This window comes from Carcharodon carcharias, chromosome 11, assembly GCF_017639515.1.
Source record: "Carcharodon carcharias isolate sCarCar2 chromosome 11, sCarCar2.pri, whole genome shotgun sequence".
NCBI classification, from domain to species: Eukaryota; Metazoa; Chordata; class Chondrichthyes; order Lamniformes; family Lamnidae; genus Carcharodon; species Carcharodon carcharias.
Genome location: NC_054477.1, coordinates 64,355,840 through 64,376,869, shown reverse-complemented (window position 1 = coordinate 64,376,869; position 21,030 = coordinate 64,355,840).

Sequence of the window (21,030 nt, the reverse complement as noted above, 5' to 3'; positions counted from 1 at the left end):
CACCCTTTCCCACATGCTGCCTCCATCACATTTGGCACCACACAGTCTAACCTTGCAAAGCAAGGAGGCCCAAGCACGTGGAACGCAAAGGGCAGCAGATGGATTGTTGCCTCCCCAACTGGAATCTCCCTTCCCAGCATGTCAGCACCCTGACTTTGACATGTTTTGCAGCTCCAGCACTGTGCCTAGGTGCAGACCCTTGAAGTTGCCCCCAAAGCTCTACTCTAGGTGTCGGTGTCACACATGCTGTGGGTGCAGAACCCATCTTATTACTACCCTCTCAGGGTGAGCTAGGCATGGGCACTATCTGCTGGCCAAACCAGCCAGGGACACATGCCAGGAAGGATTCAATGCTGTACCTGCACTCAGAGTTGGGGATGGGTGAGGGGGGGCTGGTGCTTGGGGGGAAAGGCTATCAGCTGACCAGCTGTATTAAGTGACCTCTGCCAATAGTACTCACCCTTCCTGAGCACAAGAGGTCATTGAACCGTTTGCGCCACTGAACCCAGGTGCATCGCGCCATGTCACGGGAGCTGACTATCTCTGCCACCTCCTCCCAGGTACATTTGGTCAGGTGGGGGAGGCCTCTGCATCCCTACCCTTGGGCCTTCTGCCATGCTGCCACCTCCTCCAGGAGAGCAGCTAGGCATTCATCGAAAAACCCAGGGGCACAGTGCCCTGCTGCCCTAGCCTCCAGCTTGGCCTGCTCTCCAGCAGCGATCTGGGGAGCCCTTCTGTTGGCCATGATGAACAGCATTTGCAAGGCTGCCTGCACTCTATTTGACCAGGCTGCCGGGTCACCATTGGACTCGGCGCTCATTGCACTCCCGCAGCCGGCCATCCACTCCCACTGTCCTTGGTAGCCACGCTTCATGCTGGGCGGGCCTTAATTGGCCTGCCCACGTAAAATGGAGACACGAAGCTGATCACAGGTGGCAATCGGCTCAGTGCCCACCTGCGCCCGCTCCTGAACGGGGAGAAAATTCTCCCCATAAATACATTTGGACTAGGAAAAGGTATCCACAAGGGAAGGGATTCCTTTTAAATTAACATTGTTGTGACCAACTTAAGGAGTTGAATAAATAAGAGGAACCAGTTTATTCCTCCTCACTCAGGAGCATAGCAAAATTGGGGCCCTGTCCGGGGAGTTAACAATTTAGGGTATCTAGCCTGTGATCACAACAAATTAGGGGACCTCGTCTGGGGGCCAGTCATGACAAATTGGGAGCTCGGTGCCAGAATAGTTCCTCCAGATGAAACGAAAGAATTCAAGTGGGGAAGGTAAATTGTTCCTTTGAAACCAATTTTTAAAAGAAACCGTAAAAGGTTTTCTTGAGTCTGTCCTATTGAAGTGTAGAAATGTCCACATTTGATGCCAGTGCTTTTCTAGGAGAAGGGGAAGTTACTTTTGATTTAAAAGTCCCATCCCTCAAAGAAGTAAAAGGATGAGCTAGCCACTTAGGACTAGAGATTCCCCTGAATATAATGAGATGTGTAATGTTACAGTGGGCAGCCGGAACATTACGTCATGAATGTAAGACAAGGCTACGAAAAGAAGTAGAACTGTTGAGAATAAAAAGAGTTAGAACTCCAAGCATTAGAATATGAGAGGAGAAGAAGGGAAAGATAGAAAGAGGAAAGAAAAAGGAAAGGAAAAGAGAGAGGGAAAGGAGGAAGCTTTCCAAAGAAGACTACATGAACTGGAAAGGGAGATAAAGGCAACAGAGGCAGGCAAAAGGATAGCACTCCTGAAAAGTCAGGAAAAATTACTTGAGTCAAAAGAAGCTGAAAGGGCTGGAGGAAACCAGGGAACCCAGAATAGTTCAGAGGCCTTAAAGGTGGCAATAGAGCCTGTAAGGGTTGGAGTAGTTAGGCAAGGGCTACTTGCAATTGAGGAGGCAGGGAACATGCAGCCAAAGTCTGCAGAGAGGCAGAGAGCTGGAGAGTGCTCAGGGGCCCAAGAGGAGGCAATAGAACCAGTGGGGAGGTGATGGCATTTTAGTATTCTAGAGACCCAGGGTAATGCTCTGGGGACCCAGGTTTGAATCCTGTCATAGCAGATGGTGAAATTTGCATTCAATAAAATAATAAACCATTGCTGATTGTTGTAAAAACCCATCTGGTTCACTAATATCCTTTAAAGAAGGAAATCTGCTGTCTTTACATATGACTCCAGACCCACAGCAATGTGGTTGACTTTTAATTGCACTTGTTCAGGCCCATTTAGGGATGGGCAATAAATGCTGGCCTAGCCAGAGATGCCCACATCCATGAATGAATTAAAAAAAGTGAAGTAGTTAAGAAACAGCTTCTTGAATTTGAAAAGGCCAATGAGAGTCCAGAATAGACTGGTGGAATTTAAAACAGGCAAAGAGGATGACCTGGAAATTAAGTTAGTAGGTAGTTAAACAGGGACAGAATTAAACAGGGACCAGGGGAGTTCCAAAACAAGTAAGGAGACAGTGAGGAGAAGTACCACATCTAGCTATGGAGCTACTGGAAGTTAAAATGACCAAGGACAGGCTGACAGAAGTAAAAGAAACAAGGTCAGACCCAAGCAAGTTAAAAGGATCAAAGCAAGTCAGCAGTAATAAAAGAGGCCCATGAGGGACCTGTAAAGGTTATAAAGGAGGATAGGAATAGGCTAATGATCTCTTTGACCAACAGCTTCATGGCAGATTTAAACGGGGACAAGGGGCATTCTCAAACAGAAGGGCAGATAGTGAGGGAGATGCCTCACCGGGATGAAAAGCCACAAGGGAGTACAGCAGGATCCAAAGATCCACTTGCAGGTGGTGTTGTTTCAGGAAATGTAGAACAGGTTAGGGGAACACAAATTCCCAAGGCAACGGAGAGTGCTAATGATCCAATGCTCTGTTTGCTTGATACAGCTTCATGGTAGATTTAGACAGGGACAAGGGGAGTTCCCAAACAGAGAAACTAATATTGAGGGAGCCTCACACAGCCAAAGAGCCAAATGGCAGAGCAGTAAAAGCTAGCTAGCCCCATGTGAGCCAGAGTGCCCCAGAGGACATGGGACTGAATAGGGACTGACCCAGCTCCACAGTAACTACACTGTGGAAGTCATTATCCCGAGAGCAAGCCCACTCTTGCCATCACCCAAAAGGCAGAGCAAATGTTGCAGTTAACTCCCAGGCATCCAAAACAGGTAGGCAGTACTTTGTTGAGAAGCTAATAGGGAGCAAAAAGGCTGGGATGGGAACGGCCAAGGTTGGAGGAGACGCAGCCAAAGAGGGGCTAGCCAAATCCTTTTCCCTGAAGATAAATAAGGGCACCGAAAGTCCCCAGACTCGGCCAGCAAACCTAAAAAGAAAGGAACCCGTACCCCTGCTGAATGAGCAGGAGGTCTGGTTAGCCCACACCATTTTTCCAACTTTAGAGGCAGGGTTACAAGTAGACATGCAGATGGTGAGGGGGGATGCCTCATCTAGTTATATTGCTGCAGGGCAATGCAACAGGGCTGAACCTCAACCTGATGGCAGTAGTGTTCCCGAGCACATGGGGCAGGTTAGGGGAAGACCCCCTCCTGAAGCAAAAAGGAAGAGTGGAGAGTCTACCCTAAAGTAGGCAAATCATGTGGAAATCACAAGCAGAATAACAGGGAAACCCATGCAGGGGTTTGCCCTGGTAAAACTGATGAAACCAAACAGGCTTTTGACCTCAACCAGAGCAGTGTAAATGAAAAACTCACTTAAAGTGAAAAACTAAGACCAGGATCCCTCCAGGAGGGAAGAGTCATGGCACAACCCCCTAACCTCCTGACATTTACACCTGCAAAAACGCATGGGTTTGAACCTGTAAATTCATGGGTTACAGAGATAGGCAAAGAGTTAAACCTAACAAGAGCAGCTCAGCAAGGTAGCCAAACAAATCCGTGTAGTAACAGCTTCTGTGAAAGACAGTATGATGCTAGTAGCAGAGATTCACCCAATGAGTCCACTGATTTTGCTGTTTGAATTAGTTTACGGGCACTAAGTTCGAGGTCCGCTGAACCTAAGCAAGGAGAGACTTTTAGAGCAGGAGGAAGACTCCATGTTAGACTAACAACAGTGTTCCGGGTGCGAGTTAACAATTTGGGGTATCTCATCCAGCATCTTAACAAATTGGAGCACCTCTTCTGGGGACCGATTGTAACAAGGTACACTGAGCCTATTCTCAGCCCAAAGAACTGCAAAACGCCGGACTGCACTTGTGCTATTTGCTCCAAGCATGTGTGGAAACCCCTGAGGCTTGCTGGGAATTGTAGTTTCTGGCCTCTGCCTAATGACAAGGTAAGTTTGGATCTCGTAACAGTGCCCCAAACTCAGAGTTTGCCTCCTCCAGTCAGGAGAAGCATGAGAGAGAGGAACTTCAGCAGTCACATTGGAATGGGCTACAATGGGCAGAGGACCACCTGTGGCATGATGTTATGCTGGCACATATGGTGGGTACATAGGGGCAGCAAGGCAGTCAACTGCATAAAGGAGGTGCTACCCAGTGCACAAGGTCTACAGATAACAGCTTAGCTTCATGGACTTGCCAAAATGACTCCAAGGACAGCATTTGTCGAGGCTGTGGTTGCTGACCTATGCAGAATGCTGGGGGAGGAGTTGAGGCCGCTGGGATGCTCAAACTTTTCACAATAGGCTCATTCCAGGTATCAGCTTGAGGTATTTATGGGATCTTGCAATCTGCTGCCCAATATTACATAAGGCAAGTGATGGATGAATTGTTCACGAGGGCAGGGGAGTACATAAGATTCTGGACAACAAGTCAGACCATGAGGGTGATCAGTTTCCCACCATGGCAGGATTCCCTCAGGTCTGCTGTTAGGAAATAGAGATAGTTTAAGTAAGTTATATTGGTATTTGTGGGTATTAGGAATGAGTTTTAAGTTTAATGTTTAAATTTGATTTATATTTCCATATCTGTGTTAAGAAAAGGTCAAATTGAGTTTAGTTGCACTTGAAAAGATGCCTGCATTTCTAATGAGAGTTTTACAGCTGTTGCAGCTAAGTTAAACAAGCAAGAATAGAGAAACTGGGCTGTTGACTAGCAACAGGGCTCCAGAGAGGCACGTCCCTCCCACAGATACACACAGAAGAAACTAGAAACAGCAGTTTGATTTGGAAGATGTTTGAGTTCAGCTGATTTTGAAAGTAGCTGCCAGGAGAGACTGGAGTAAAGGGGACAGATAGCCAGAACCAAACCAAAGACCCCAAAATCCAGGGGAGTGGAACAGGAGAAAGTCCCAAGCAGACCTTCTAGTCAAAGGGAATGACAGGACCCTGGAAAAGGTCATGTTAAGTAAGGTTAAGAGTGAGGGGCAGAAAGAAAGGCTCCAAGCTTCAGATTTAAAGAGACAAAAGCTGCAGAAGGCAGGTTTAAAATGAGAACAGCTACCAAGAGGACAGAAGATCCAAAAGAGACAACAGAAGGTCTGTAATTCTTTGCTATGGGCATGTGAAGCAGTGGTACTGTTGACAGCTGAGTCGGTGAAAGAGAGTGCATGGAGGAAAACTTGAATGCATGTGGTGATCCAAGTGAGAGGAACATCAGAAGTAGAGTTTGAAAATCTGAATATGAACCATTGTAGAAAGCATCTGAGAGAAAACTTTGGTTTGGGAGAAGATTCCAAGGTGATTTCTTGGAGACTGGAGATTGGAAACCCTCATGTGAAGGATGGAATTCAGTGAGACCGGTTAGCTCATGGTATGACAAGCGCCTAGGGGCAGTTGATGAGAGATCCATAGCATCTGGTTGAGGTGGCCTCTGTCACTTGGCTTCAGAGTGTGGTGTGTCTGACCACAGGTTGCCTATTGCTTTACATGGACTATGTATTTACTGTGGATATTAGAGTATAATACAGAATTGTAACTTGCGTTATCCTTACAAATCTGTTTATATCTGTAAAAGTATAGTTATGGATGAAGGAGTATTGTAATATAGTTCATCTTTTCTTGTTAAATAAAGGTTTTATTCTTTTGTTAAAAGTTCATTAGCTGACTCCAGTGACTCTGTTCAGTCACCCCTCTCCACATATCTAAACAAGCAAATAAAAGTTAGTATCTATCAAGCTGGGTTCCACCCTGGGATCAGGCTTGTCCAGTTGGGGAATATAGACTGCATCCATGTGGCCATCAAGGCTCCTTTAGGAAGGTGATGCATTACTTTAATGTGCAGATCTTCTGTGACCACTGCAAAAGAATCATGCAAGTGGGTGTACTGGCTGCCATGACTCTTTTCATTCTGAGACTCTCCCAGGTGCCTCAATTGTTCAATGCGTTGGTGTACTGTTTTGTGAGGATCTCCTGCACCCTACACAGCCTGCCACAGCAGGGACGAACTGAACCAGTACCAGATAATTTCCTTGAGTGCGCTACCTTCTCTGATGAGTTGAATGAGAGGGAAACAGACATGCAGCCGGCAGACAACGACCACACACAGGAGGCACTGATGGCAGCAGCTTTTGGCAAGTGTGCAAGGGAAAGTCACGATTATTACATCCACACTAGCTATCACTGAAACTCTCCATGCCGCCACTGAACCAGAGCCACTCATCTCCCTGTGGATGCCCAGATAGCATGTGGTGCCACACCATGACAATTTCATGGGACCCATGGGGATCCCAAGTCCATGTTCCATCCTTGCCCTTCAGTTACTGGTGCCCCTTTCATTGGCTCCCATTCCATGCTGCTACATCTAGTCATGGCCCACAGGGGGACTAAGTATCACACGAGATGTTGAAGTAAGACACCCAACATTTGCTGTGAACAAATCACACACAGTGTCATATATGAAATAAAGGCAACCCCGTGATACCCCCTTGTGTAACCAGGTGTGTTTATATGTTCATTTCCAGGTGCTTCTATGTAGTGCTTCCCCTCTGGGTGGAGCTGATGTGGGATCAAGCTGTTGGCCTTGCTGCTCCAGTGCATTAGATGCCTGTGGCAAATGACGTCTGGGTTGAAGGGCTCTTGAAGGGCATGGCAAAGGCTGGGCAACCTGCACCTTTCAGTTGAAGCCTCTGTCATCAGTGCTGGAAAGGGTGTTCATGTCACGGTCAGAGGAGCTGGGGCATCAGCACCAAAGTCAGAGATGGCATGAGTGAAACCCCCATAGCCTTCAGCATTTTCATGGCCCAACTGCACTCCTCTGCTTAACAAGGGCTGATTGTCACCTGGCAAAGGGTCTATGCATCTCTAAGCCATCACCCCAACTCTGTACTCAAGGATGAGACCATACAGTGTAGGCTGGTGCATGTTCCTTCATCTACTGGGTGCCTTGTCACATGTGGCTCTCCAAGAGGGTCCCCTCTCTTTCACTGGAAGAGGCCATGAGCTAATAAGCCACAGCTCATAAGTCTTTTATGGGCTGCTTTCTGCAAAATGTCCATTTAAGTGGGAAATGGTCCTTAATTGGCTATTTAAGTAGCTCAGTTGGGTCCTGGGTGGTGGGGGGTTATCTGCCAGCATTCCTAATGCTGGAAGATATCAAGCAACCACCCCACCATGCCATTTTGCCAGCCTTGCTGCCTTCAAGCCCATCCCCAAAGGTCTGGCAAAATTCCAGCCATTATCACTAGACTAATGACCGTTTGCAGCAATAATAACCACGGAGAAAATTCACCAGCACTGTTCATCAAATTTGAGGCTTGGGAGGCAGCTAACTGTCAGAGGAACAGGCACTGCATGGCCAGGTTTCAATGCTGAAGCCTTTAAAATGTCAGTTTGGCTACAATTTAAGCAGGTGCCAGAGCTGAATAGCAAGTCTACTGATCAATTAAACTAAATTTCCCGGTCAAGAAAGAGATCCATAATGCAGCTCTCTGTCCATTCTTCAAATCATAAACATTTCCCAAGTGGAGAGAAAGGTATGTGGGGATCGGGCGTACAATACTACTTGCCTGTGACATGAACATATGTAAATGAGGCACTGAATGTTCTGCACGCCTTTTCAGATGTTCACGCCTGTAGCGGCTTAAAAATATTTACACCCATGACTAATGTTGCTATGGATCTCTGTATAATTATCATAGTAAACTGACCTTAGAAAACACTTCTGTATGCATCAAGAACAAATTAGCATGATGTCCAAATCCCTTCAGAACTATCAATGGTGTGTTATTTTTATGTATGCTAATGTTATTTTTCCACATCACTGCACATCAACAAAACTTACAGCAAGTTATGGGCATCAGCTGGTAGCAGTTTGCAGTTACTCCAAAAATATTCTATCTTCAAAAACTTTGGAAATCATTAATACTATTCAGCAACCTCGTAATTAAAATCTTAAGACATTAACATATGAGTGGTAGAATCAAACTTCAGGAGGATACAAAATGCTTACTTCTGCGATACAAGTAGTGAGAACAATAATTTGCTAGTCAATGTAGGTTAAATTGCTGTGGATTGAATTGGGTGATCCAGTCAAAATCAATGCAGGCATATCAGTGAACTTGAGCAGGCTTGGACTGGGAATGCAGATGACGGGTCTGATCAGATTTTGCAAGGTCAGATCCTCCTCCTAATTGTATAAGCTTAGGGCTTGTGCACAGCAAACATGATGAAGCTGGCTTTTATTTGAGAGGGGAAATGGGCGCTTGTTGTGGGATGCAAGCAAACTGGGGCCAAACATGGAACTACCAGGTTTCTGCACAATGTAAGAAATGACACAAACTCCAGTCAGGGATAATTGTGCTGCCAGCTTTCAGGAAGCACCCTGACTACTTATCAGATGTCATGGGCTCCATTGTGATCTTAGTAAAGTCTCCAAAAATGCAAAGAGTAAAATTCGGCCCATTTGATCCCTGTGCCATGCAATTCTTTGCCTGAAAATGACACTCATCTCCCTCTAACAGTACCTCAGCAGGCAGGCTCCCCTATAGCACCTCCAAGGCCCAGACTGCTGTGTCATACACATTAAAATGTTCCCGTGCCGAGGATTAGGAAGGTCCTTCTACTTGGTGGCCAGTTCCCCCTCCACCACCCTGTTACTTTGCGTGCAATAAAGAAAGAGAAGCCACACTCACACAGAATAGTGAGATGCCAAGTTGCTTCCAATTCAAATAAAATCATGAGCAGAGATCATGTAATATTGTGATCCCAACTGGCTGCATACAAGGCCCTGCTGATGGCACTAGGTCTCACAAAACTTTCTTCATGCTCTTTATAAGATTGTACCCAAAGGTGCTGTGGGAAGAGGATGAGGAGTTAAGGGTGACAGAGGAGTGGGCCAGGCTGGCCACATAGGGGTCCCCTATGAACTGCTGACACAGTTGTGAGGGGAAGATGTGTTTAGTGGTGGTATCATGCTGGAGTTGGCAGAAATGGTGGATGATGATCCTTTGAATGCGGAGGCTGGTGGGCTGAAAAGTGAGGACAAGGGGAACCTTATCATGTTTCTGGGAGGGAGGGGGGAGGTGAGGGTAGAGGTGTGGAAGATGGGTCAGGCACGCTTAAGGGCCCTGTCAACCACAGTGGCCAATATTTTCAGTTTTGCAAGGTGTACAAATGAAATCTGCCCACCATCCAGTTTGAGACACTTCATGCAACGAAGATCAAGTTGGGAAGTCAGATTAGACTTTCCACTTCATCAAACACCTGAAAACATCAATTAAGGAAAGAGCTGAAATAATGATCTGGGCAACTGTAACAAGAAAATGATTTAGCAAGATTTTCTTCAGCAAAATAAGATTAATGGTATCCCTTGGACATAATAATAACCTGCTTCTTCTGTGCAAGGTATGCGTACAAGTTCTTCTTTCCCTCTGATTCCTATTGACTTTCATTTTACCAAGACTCCCAATACTGTTTTAATGTCACACTCTCCTTACCTCTGGAATTTTGCTCACGTCTATGTTTGCACCAAGGCTGTAATGAGGGTTGAAGCCAAGTGCAATCCAAACTGATGACTGGGGGGAAAATTATTGGTGACTAAGTGTCACTGGATATAAATCTGACCATCCAACTACTTGGCAATGTGGAAAATTGCCCAGATATGTCCTGCCTATAAAAAACAGGACAAAACCAACCCTAACAATTGCCCCATCAGTCTACTCTCAATCACTAGCAAAGTGATGGAAGGGGTTATTGAAAGTGCTATCAAGCAGCACTTACTCAGCAATAACCCACACACTAATGTTGTGTTTAGGCATTGCCAGAGTCATTCAGTTCCTGACCTTATTACACCTTGGGTCTAAACATGGACAAAGGAGCTGAACTCCAGAAGTGAAGTGAAAGTAACTGCCCTTGACATCCAGGTAACATTTGACCGAGAGTGGCATCAAGGATTCCTAGCAAAATTGAAGCCAATGGTAATCAGGGGGATCTCTCCACTGGTTGGAGTCATACCTAGCATAAAGAAAGATAATTGTACTTGTTGAAGGCCCATCATCTCAGTCCCAGGACATTATGCAGGAGTTCCTTAGAGTAATGTCCTAGACCCAGCCATCTTCAGCAGCTTCATCAATCACCTTTGTTCCATCATAAGATCAGAAGGGGGGATGCTTGCTGATGATTGTACAATGTTCAGCACCATTTATGACTCCTCAGACACTGAAGCAGTATGTGTCCAAATGCAGCAAGACCTTGACAACTATCAAGGTGGGCTAATAAATGGCAACATTCATGCTACACAAGTGCAACGACCATCACCAAAAAGAGAGAATCTAAGTATCGCCCCCTGACATTCAATGGCATTGCTATCACTGGAAGCCCCACTATCAACTGAACTGGACCAGCCAAATAAATACTGTGGCTGCAAGAGCAGGTCTATAGTCTATGATGAATAACTCACCTCCTGACTCCCCAAAGCCTGTCCAACATCTACAAGGGCACAAGTCAGGAGTGTGGTGGAATACTCTCCACTTGCCTGGATGAATGCAGCTCCAACTACACTCCAGGAGCTTGACATGATCTAGGACAAAGCAACCTGCTTGATCGGCACTCCATCTAGCACATTAAATATTTACTCCCTCCACCACCAGCAGACAGTGGCAACAGTGTGTACAATCTGCCATGCACCGCTGCAACTTGACAAGCTTCCATTTACAACACCTTCTGAATCCATGACCTCTAGCACCTAGAAGATGGAGGGCAGCAGACGGATGGGAACACCATCACCTGCAAGTTCCCCTTCAAATCACCCACTATCCTGACTTGTAACAATATAACCATTCCTTCACCATCACTGGGTCAAAACCTTGGAACTCCCTTCCAAACCACACCGTGGATGTACCTACTCCAGATGCACTACAGCAGTTCAAGAAAGATTGTTCACCCTCACCTTCTCAAGGACAATGAGAGATGGGCAACAAATGCTGGCCCAGCCAGCCATGCCCACGTCCCATGAAAGATTTAGAAGAAAACTAGATAGAAATGTTGATATGTTGGTAACTTCATCCATCATTTTGCTAATGTTTGGGAATAGGTTGACAGGGCAGCAATTGACCAGGTTGGATTTGTTCTGCATTTTATAGGCTGCATTATAAGTATAATTGTTGTTCACTAAATGATTTGCCCAGTACTGGAAAACTCAATGAAAACTAATGGAATTATCATTATGATTGACTCTAGAGAACAATGCTCTTGGAATGCACCACTTTTTTTAAGATCAAGGAAACTCTCTGACTTGAAATATTTTCTGAGCTATTTTAAAAGTTTTATAGACTGGAAACACTGCTGATCCAAAGATTACTTCTTTTGAAAAAAAAACACGAATGTATCCAGTGCTATAACTTTACGAATCTACAATTGAAAAATATGTTGAGGTAGAAAGTAGAATAAGTTCAAAGTGCTGCCACATACTTGTGCACATAAGCAGCACATCACCATTCACATTTTATTTTACATGGAGTGCTCTCCTGTCCACCTGACACAAAGACACTGACCTTTCTTTGCATTTGTGTAGCCACATTCCATTTCACTGAGACGTTGGATGGGATTTTCCAGCCCTGCCTGCTGCCGGGATTATCCGGTCCCGCCGAAAGTCAATGGGCCTTTAGCCGGGCTGCCAAATCTCCCCTGGCGGCTCCCACCACGACAGGACCAGAAAATCCCAGCCGTAGGGTTGAAGGAGGTGCCAACAGATAAATACCTCCCTGGAGGTGTGAAAAGTTTCCTCCGTATCTGATCCAGGTGGAAGAATGAACCATTCAGGAGTTAATTGCTGGAACATTAAAAATTAAATGCCTCAGCTATCACAATGGCTAAGAGGAGCTGTGCCAATCATGAGCTGATCCACTTTTAGAACATAAAGCCAACATGGAGAGAGGTCGTGTGATACAATGTTTGTATAAATGGTTGAAGTTGGAATTAGGCAGAGATATTCTAGCTGCTAGAGGGGAGTGGCTGTCTTTCAGCTTCTCTCTCCGTCTCTCTACAAGACTGCACCTAAACTTTGTTTTGTGAGTTAAAAGCCTGCCTACATTTCTACAGCAGACAGAGACTCTAATAAAAGCTGTTGGATTTCTACAGCAGTGTTTCCATTAGAACAAAAAAAGACATATCAGTCACAACCATGAAAAGTAATCATTTCAGTGAAGACCCAGTGCCTCCGGATACAATCAGTGAATCTTTATTGACTTTCCTTCTTTAATCTGCACATTAACTTGGCCAAGTTTAACACTTAATACTCTGTAAAGTTGTATTTATTTTCTGCATTCTTGGGGTTTGAGTGTGTTTGCATGCATTAGTGGGAAACAGGATGTATTTGTACTTTTTTAATTTTTTATGGGTTTAAGCACAATAAAATGAACCCCTTACATGTTTAACTCAAGAATACCTGTCTGGGCTTAATTCTTACAAACTGCACACAGTCAAACACAAACCAAATTGGTAATACAGCATCTTTTAAAATTCAAAACCTTTGCTACAACCAAATGAGGAGTGGAAAAAGAGAGGAGTGATTGCACCCCTCCTTGTCTGGTCATAACAACTAATTCATTTTTGGCATTTCATCTGCATAAAGAAAATGCATTTCCAAGTTTTCTCATTTGACAGAGTATCACCTATGAAAAGATTACCTGTCTATTGTCACGCTTTAGGCCTGAATTTCATGCTTGGCGTGCAAGCCAAGTCAGCGAGAACGGAAGCGGATGTGGAATCTGCTTCTGGCCCTGGTCGCATTACAAATGCAATTTCATGCTGGATGGGCAATTAAGGCTTGCCCAGCATGAAATGTGTCTTCACAATGGTCGGGAAGGGCAGTGTGGGGGCAGGACCCAGTCGGGTGCTAGGCCCAATGGTGACACAGCGGACATTTTAAAACTGGCAGAGGTAGCTCCCTGAAGACTGCCAAGGGAGAATCTTTGGAGCCTGTCCAGAAAACCATTTCATTTGAACAATGGCAACACCAGCGGCTGGAGGCGTCAGGCAGGAGAGCAATTCGTCTGGGCACAAGGCCCCCTGTTTATCGGATGGGTGCCTCACGGTCCTTGTTGAGGAGATTGATGTTTAGTACCCAGAGATGACAAGAGGAGGCCACCGCACTTGACCAGGAAAGCCTGGGAGGAGGTGGCAGCCGAGGTCAGCGGCCACGGTGTTGTGCGGCGCACATGGGTGCAGTGCTGAAAAAGGTTCAAGGAACCACTGCACTGGGCAAGGGTGAGTGCCCTGTTGACATGGATCAGTATGGAGAAGTTCTAAGGGCTGGCTGTCTCCCTGTGGAGTTCAGATAGAGTCTGAGTGCCAACCGTCACGAACACCATCACCGGCCAAGGATGTGAGCCCTGGCTGCTTGGCCTGAGTGCCTTGTGGGTCGAGGACCACAATTTGGATATGCCCCGTATGGTGTCCCAGAGTGGTGGGTTTGCCAGGCTGCAATGGCGCTGCATGTACAGAGTGGACAAATCAATGCTCCTCTGTCATTTCAGGAGAGAAGCCATAACACCAATGAAGAAACTAAGACAGGCGGATGACCCCCAAACCTCCTCATTCTGACGAGGTACGAGATGGATGCCTTGAAGTTGGAGAACCGCTACCCACCTTGGCCAGCCAATCATGGAGAGGCAGGGGTCTCTGACGAAGGTACAAGTGCAGTGCACTGAGCTGAGAGTGTCGGATTGAGCAAACATTCTTGTGTTGTCTCATCATTAATGGGAGCCTCAAACCTGGAGCCCCCATTGATCATTGAAAGACAATGGCACCATGATGCAGATCTCCATTGTCTCACCAGGGTGCCTGGCATGCACAGTGACAGTGTGAAGACTTAAACGGATGAAATGTCATTCTTCTCCCTAGAATCAACAGCTTGCCCATGTTTGCAGGACCCTGAAGAGCCATCCTTGTCGCCTGAGCACCACTGGGTTTTAGATGCACCTGCATCTCACGTTATTTTAAGCCCAATCGGGTCGGGCACACACCTGTCCGCAAAGTGTAAAATTCTGTCCCAAATCTCAATCATCTAGCTGGCAAACTTTCTGAAAGATTGTTTATAGTTGAGGCCCACTGAACACTGCCTAACCATGTTTGCATAGTCATCTCCGTTTAAAGACACAATCGCTGGAATTTTGTCAAGCCAATGGGGTCTCACACACTGAACCATGGGAGGCCTTATGGAACGAAATGCCATTCAGGCACTTAACTTGCCATCATCGAGTGACCTTCGTGATAGAGGACGCATGCGGTGGAAGTCCCAATCAGAGGCCAGCAGTTCCTCAAGCTGTTGGCGGCAATGCAACCACCAGATCATTGTGGGACACCAGATCAAAGATGAGTGAAGGCGGGATGGGATCACAAGATAGGGATCACAGGGGCTGGTAAAGGGGGCAGGGTTGAAGGCAAGAGTAGACGGGTGGCTTTCAGCAGCCACCTGTGTCTCCAATCTGGGTTCCTCAATCAGAAACTCACATAATATTTGCTGGGTGGCCTTCTGAGGGCCCCATTTAATCCCTGAGCCACCACAGTAAATTGCAGTGGGCACAGGGGATAATGGGTTTCGATTGGTTCATTAAAGAGCTTAATTGGCATCCTGCCAGCAGCCAGGAATACCAAGTCAGCCCCTTTTGTCCTCCAACTCAACTGGTGAAAGTTTTTCTGCCGTCGGGAGGCTGCAGCATGTCCTCTCCCATGATTAAGTGGGTCTGGCTACCATGGTTCCCGTCACAGTGGACTGCATTAAATCCAGCCCAATGTCTCTTGTTGCTTCTTGATCGCATTGTCTGGGTTTGTTGCTTTTCAACAGCCCAGGTGGTTTTTAATATTAAAATGAGCTTTTCCTTCATCAAGATAAAAGCAAAAAACTGCAGATGCTGGAAATCCAAAACAAAAACAAAAATACCTGGAAAAACACAGCAAGTCTGGCAGCATCTGTGGATAAGAACACAGTTAATGTTTCGAGTCCGAATGACCCTTCAACAGAACTAAGTAAAAATAGGTGAAATATAAGATGGTTTAAGGGGGGGTGGGACAAGTAGAGCCAGTGATAGGTGGAGATAACCAAAAGATGTCACAGACAAAAGGACAAAGAGGTGTTGAAGGTGGTGATATTATCTAAAGAATGTGCTAATTAAGGGCAGAAAGCAGGAAAAGCAAGGTACAGATAGCCCTAGTGGGGGTGGGGTGGGGTGAAGGAATCAAAAAAGGCTAAAAGGTAGAGATAAAACAATGGATGGAAATACATTTAAAAATAATGGAAGTAGGTGGGAAAAGAAAAATCTATATAAATTATTGGAAAAAAATGGGCAGGGTTGGAAAGGGGGTGGGGATGGAAGAGAGAGTTCATGATCTAAAATTGTTGAACTCAATATTCAGTCTGGAAGGCTGTAAAGTGCCTAGTCGGAAGATGAGGTGTTGTTCCTCCAGTTTGCGTTGGGCTTCACTGGAACAGTGCAGCAGGCCAAGGACGGACATGTGAGCATGAGAGCAGGGTGGTGTGTTGAAATGGCAAACGACAGGGAGGTCTGGGTCATACTTGCGGACAGACCGAAGGTGTTCTGCAAAGTGGTCACCCAGTCTGCATTTGGTCTCTCCGATGTAGAGGAAACGGCATTGGGAGCAGCAAATGCAGTAGACTAAATTGAGGGAAGTGCAAGTGAAATGCTGCTTCACTTTAAAGGTGTGTTTGGGCCCTTGGATGGTGAGGAGAGGGGAAGTGAATGGGTAGGTATTGCACCTTCTGCGGTTGCATGGGAAGGTACTGTGGGAGGGGGTTGAGGTGTAGGGGGTGAAGGAGGAGTGGACCAGGGTGTCCCGGAGGGAACGATCCCTGTGGAATGCTGCCGGGGGGGGTGAAGGGAAGATGTGTTTGGTGGTGGCATCATGCTGGAGTTGGCAGAAATGGCGGAGGATGATCCTTTGAATGCGGAGGCTTGTGGGGTGATAAGTGAGGACAAGAGGGACCCTATCATGTTTCTGGGAGGGAGGAAGGTGTGAGGGCGTATGCCCAGGAAATGGACCAATCACGGTTGAGGGCCCTGTCAACAACCGTGGGTGGAAAACCTCGGGTTAAGGAAGAAGGAAGACATGTCAGAGGAACTGTTTTTGAAAGTGGCATCATCAGAACAGATGCGAAGGAGGCGAAGGAACTGAGAGAATGGGATGGAATCCTTACAGGAAGCAGGGTGTGAGGAGCTGTAGTCGAGGTAGCTGTGGGAGTCGGTAGGCTTGTAATGGATATTGGTGGACAGTCTAGCACCAGAAATTGAGACAAATAGGTCAAGGAAGGGAAGGGAAGTGTCAGAGATAGACCATGTGAAAATGATGGAGGGGTGGAAATTGGAAGCAAAATTAATAAATTTTTCCAGGTCCAGACGAGAGCATGAAGCAGCACCGAAGTACTCGTCAATGTACCGGAGAAAGAGTTGTGGGAGGGAGCCGGAGTAGGACTGGAACAAGGAATGTTCCACATACCCCATAAAGAGACAGGCATAGCTGGGGCCCATGCGGGTACCCATAGCCACACCTGTTATTTGGAGGTAGTGAGAGGAGTTTAAGGAGAAATTGTTCAGTGTGAGAACAAGTTCAGCCAGACGGAGGAGAATTGTGTTGGGTGGGGATTGTTTGGGCCTCTGTTCGAGGAAGAAGCGGAGAGCCATCAGACCATCCCAGTGGAGGATGGAGGTGTAGAGGGATTGGACGTCCATAGTGAAGAGGAGGCTGTTGTGGCCAGGGAACTGGAAATTGTTGATATGATGTAGGGTGTCAGAGGAATCACGGATGTAGATGGGAAGGGACTGGACAAGGGGAGAGAGAACGGAGTCAAGATAGCAAAAAATGAGTTCCATGGGGCAGGAACAGGCTGACCCAATCGGTCTACCGGGACAGTCCTGTTTGTGGATTTTGGGTAGGAGGTAGAAGCGGGCCGTCTGAGGTTGGGAGACTATGAGGTTGGAAGCTGTGGAAGGAAGATCTCCAGAGGAGATGATGTCAGTAACAGTCCTGGAAACAATGGCTTGATGTTCAGTGATGGGGTCATGGCCCAGGAGAAGGTAGGAGGAAGTGACTGCGAGTTGACTCTCAGCCTCTCCTGTGCTGATCCTTCATCAACACTGTTCCCAAATTTCCAAAGCAGTTGTTTGAATATTCAGCTTGAAAAATAGTGTCAAAAAGGCCCTCTCTTACTTTCATCTCCTTAACCATGATAGGCTGAGAGTTGCCATATTTCTTTCCTGGCTTCAATGTAAATATAGCTTAGCGTGGGCGAGGTACATTCTGATCTGTGTGGATCAACTGCTCATTGGAAAAGCTACTGACATCCAGGGCACCCAGTCTCTCTATAATAAGAATATACTATACTTGTGTTGTATTTTTAACTCTTACTTTGCATTGCTACAAGTAACCTATTAAGGGCCTGCATGATTTCAGGTAGGCTGAGTCACCTCTGAGCACGGTGAATGTGGAGAAAGTGTCAGGCAGTCATGCACTAAATGATTCCAGGGATTTGACTCTGCCCAGAGAAACTGCGGTAGTGCAAGCCAAATGAGACTGAAAGAGGTACAGATAACTGACTTCACCCAAGGGTCTGGAAAAATGCAGAGAGAAAGGTCATACTTTGCTGCACAACATATTTTAAACAGCTTGGGTAGAGTGTTTCTGCAGCACAAGTCTTTAGCGCTACAGCCGGATGTTATCAGAGCCCATGGTGTTTGCTGTATCCAATGCAATCAGCTGTTTCTTAACATCAAGTTGAGTAAATTGAATTGGCTGAAGACTGGCATTTGTGATGCTGGAGACCTCAGATGAAGGCTGAGATGGATTATCCACACAGCGCTTCTGGCTGAAGATAGTTGCAAATGCTTCAACTTTCTCTTTTGCTGGGTTCCCCCATCATTGAGGAATTGTAGTGAATAAGACTGAGGTAATTGAAGAAGTTACCAATTCAAATTTAGATGTGGGCTTCTTCATATACTTTGTTCAGTACCACAAAACTAAAGGCCAGAATTTTATGTCTCGCGGGTGAGCACATGGCTGACCTGAACGGATGTGAAATAGCGTGGGATGATGCTGGGCAAGTGTCCCAACGTCATCCTGTACGCAAGCATCCTTCAGGTCAGCAGGCACGCGCAGGTGTTTGAGCCACGTCCGCCAACATTAAAAGGCCACTTAAGGCCATTAAAAAGACAATTGGTCCCGATTTGATGTTGACCGTGTGAATTTGCGCTCGTCACATGGGAAAAAACATGCAGGTGGACAGCCTACTTTTAAGAAAACCTCATCCAAGGGCGGGATAAAAATTGTCAGCAGCATTGCCATTGTGAGTAGTGAGGAGTTTAGGAGCTAGTTTGCTGCTGGTCGCTGATTTGAACTTGACAGCTTCATCTCTGTTCTGAGTTTCAATCTCAGCATTTCCAGACTTCATTTCAGGACCCATTCTTGTCTCCAATGCTCCAGGAGGACTTTGACTGTGTGGACCCTTCCAGGCACCAGACAGCCTTCTGTGACCCTGGTAATGGGGACTGTGGTCTCCACTGGTGGCATCTACTCTGGGGAGGAAGAGAGGGGCAGAAGGGAGAGGAGGCCAGGTGTCCCAATGCAGCTTCCAGGGTGTGACCTGTTTGAGGAGAGGCGCAGGCACAAGAGGCGCAGGCCAGCAAGTAGTCCAAGGCGGAAGGGGCCGCACAAGATGCCACTATCCTGCTGCCAGAGTTTACAGGCAGCAATGCAGCTACCTCAACATGTCCGAGGTGTAATGCCAAAGGAGGCTCCGCCTCTCCAGAGAGACCATGACCTCTATTTGTCAGATGATTGAGCCTAAGATCACCTCCAACTGTGTGGGTGGACACCCCATGTCACTGGCTCTGAAGGTCACAGTGGCTCTCAACTTCTATGCCTCCGGCTCTTTCCAGGGGTCAGTGGAGGATCTTTGTGGAGTCTCCCATCTGCTGTCTACAGTTGTGTCAAGCTGGTGACAGTAGCTCTGTTCCGGCAGGCAATGATATTTATTCTTTACTGTACAGATGAGGCCAGCCACTGTCAGAGGCTTCGCAGTAATTGCTGGCTTCCCTCACATCCAAAGTGCAATAGACTGCGCACATGTGGCCATCAAGGCACCAGCAGGTTAATCTTCATCAATAGGGCTTCCACTCCATGAATGTGCAGATAGTGTGCGACCACAGGATGCAGATTCTGTAAGACTGTGCAAGGTACCCTGGCAGCTCCCATGATGATTATCCTCAGACATTCCCAGGTGCCAAGGCTCTTCAGTGCTCCAGCCTGAATGGATGGATGGCAGCTGGGTGACAGGGGCTATCCGCTGAAAATGATGCCTCTCCACCACCCAAGAACAGAGGCAGAGCAGCGTTATTATAGAAGTCATGCCTCCACAAGCCCAGGCTAGAGAGAACCATAGGTCTTCTGAAGGTTTTCTTTTGATGCCTGGACCATTCAAGGGGAGCACTACAATACCCCCCAGAGCGGGTGTCACTGATAGTGGTTGCATGCTGCGCTCTCCACAATCTGGCAGTGGCAAGGAGTGACCCACTGGAGGAAGAGGATCTTGAGGCAGCTGCACAGGTCACAGAGGATAAACCCATTGGTGAGTCAGAAGAGGAGCACAGTGAGGGGAATGCTGAGGGCATGGAGACAAACCTCTGTTTCCTCTAGGGAGACAGGGACACAAAGGATGCCTTGATCTAACGCACCTTCAGCTAGGCTGCTAAAGATCTGCTTCCCCCTCATGGCCAGGGCTGCTGTCTCCATTTAGGGCATTTAAAATGACCCTTTCATTTGAACCTGAAGTCCATCCAGTGCCTGTGCAATAAAGCTTAGAGGCACTCATATCCAGCATTACATACTGGCGTACTTTGCACTTTACAACAGTGAAACATATTCAGGTCATTAGGACAAAAACAAAATTTATCTCATTTTGATAATCCAAAAAAGTTAACATCACCTTCTCTGACCTTAATTCCTAGACCAGAAAACACAAACAAAACATTACACAACAGAAGATCACCCGTAAATAGTCCCTCATGTGCTCATGGTGCCTTAAACTTACGTTTGCAAGTGCTACACCTTGGTGCCCACTGCCCCCCTCACTGGCAGTGGTATTGGAGACAGCCTGCTGACTCTGCTGTCTTTTTGGCCTTGATGACCTTGGTGGTTGTCCTCTGGCCAGTGTAGCCTGTGCTGGTCCCATCTGGGAGGGGGCGGCCAGTTCCATGACTGGCATCTCCCTAGTCGCTGCAGTTTCATCAGATGCCATGGTCACTGGCAGAGGAGCTGAGGAGCTGCTGTCATCATCCGGAGTACTCTGAGAGGAGCCCGCAGAGATGACAAGCAGCTTATGCACCAATGTGAGGTCATTCTGGACCTCTCTGCTTGCAATTGATGGATGGGCAGCTTGCTGGGATACTGGGTGCCTCATCTATCTCCCACACGGACAATGACCACCTGAGTTCAGTGCTTCTGTGAGGGATTGCAGGTCTGAGCACAACCCCAGGAACTCCTGATTCTGTCCCTGGAGCTGCCTCTCCATGAGACTCACAACTCACTCAATGGAGGGGACAGTGCACTCGGCCATGAGAGTTAATGCATTGCTCATGCTCCTCATGGACTTCTACACAACAGAGACCATGGCAAACATACCCTC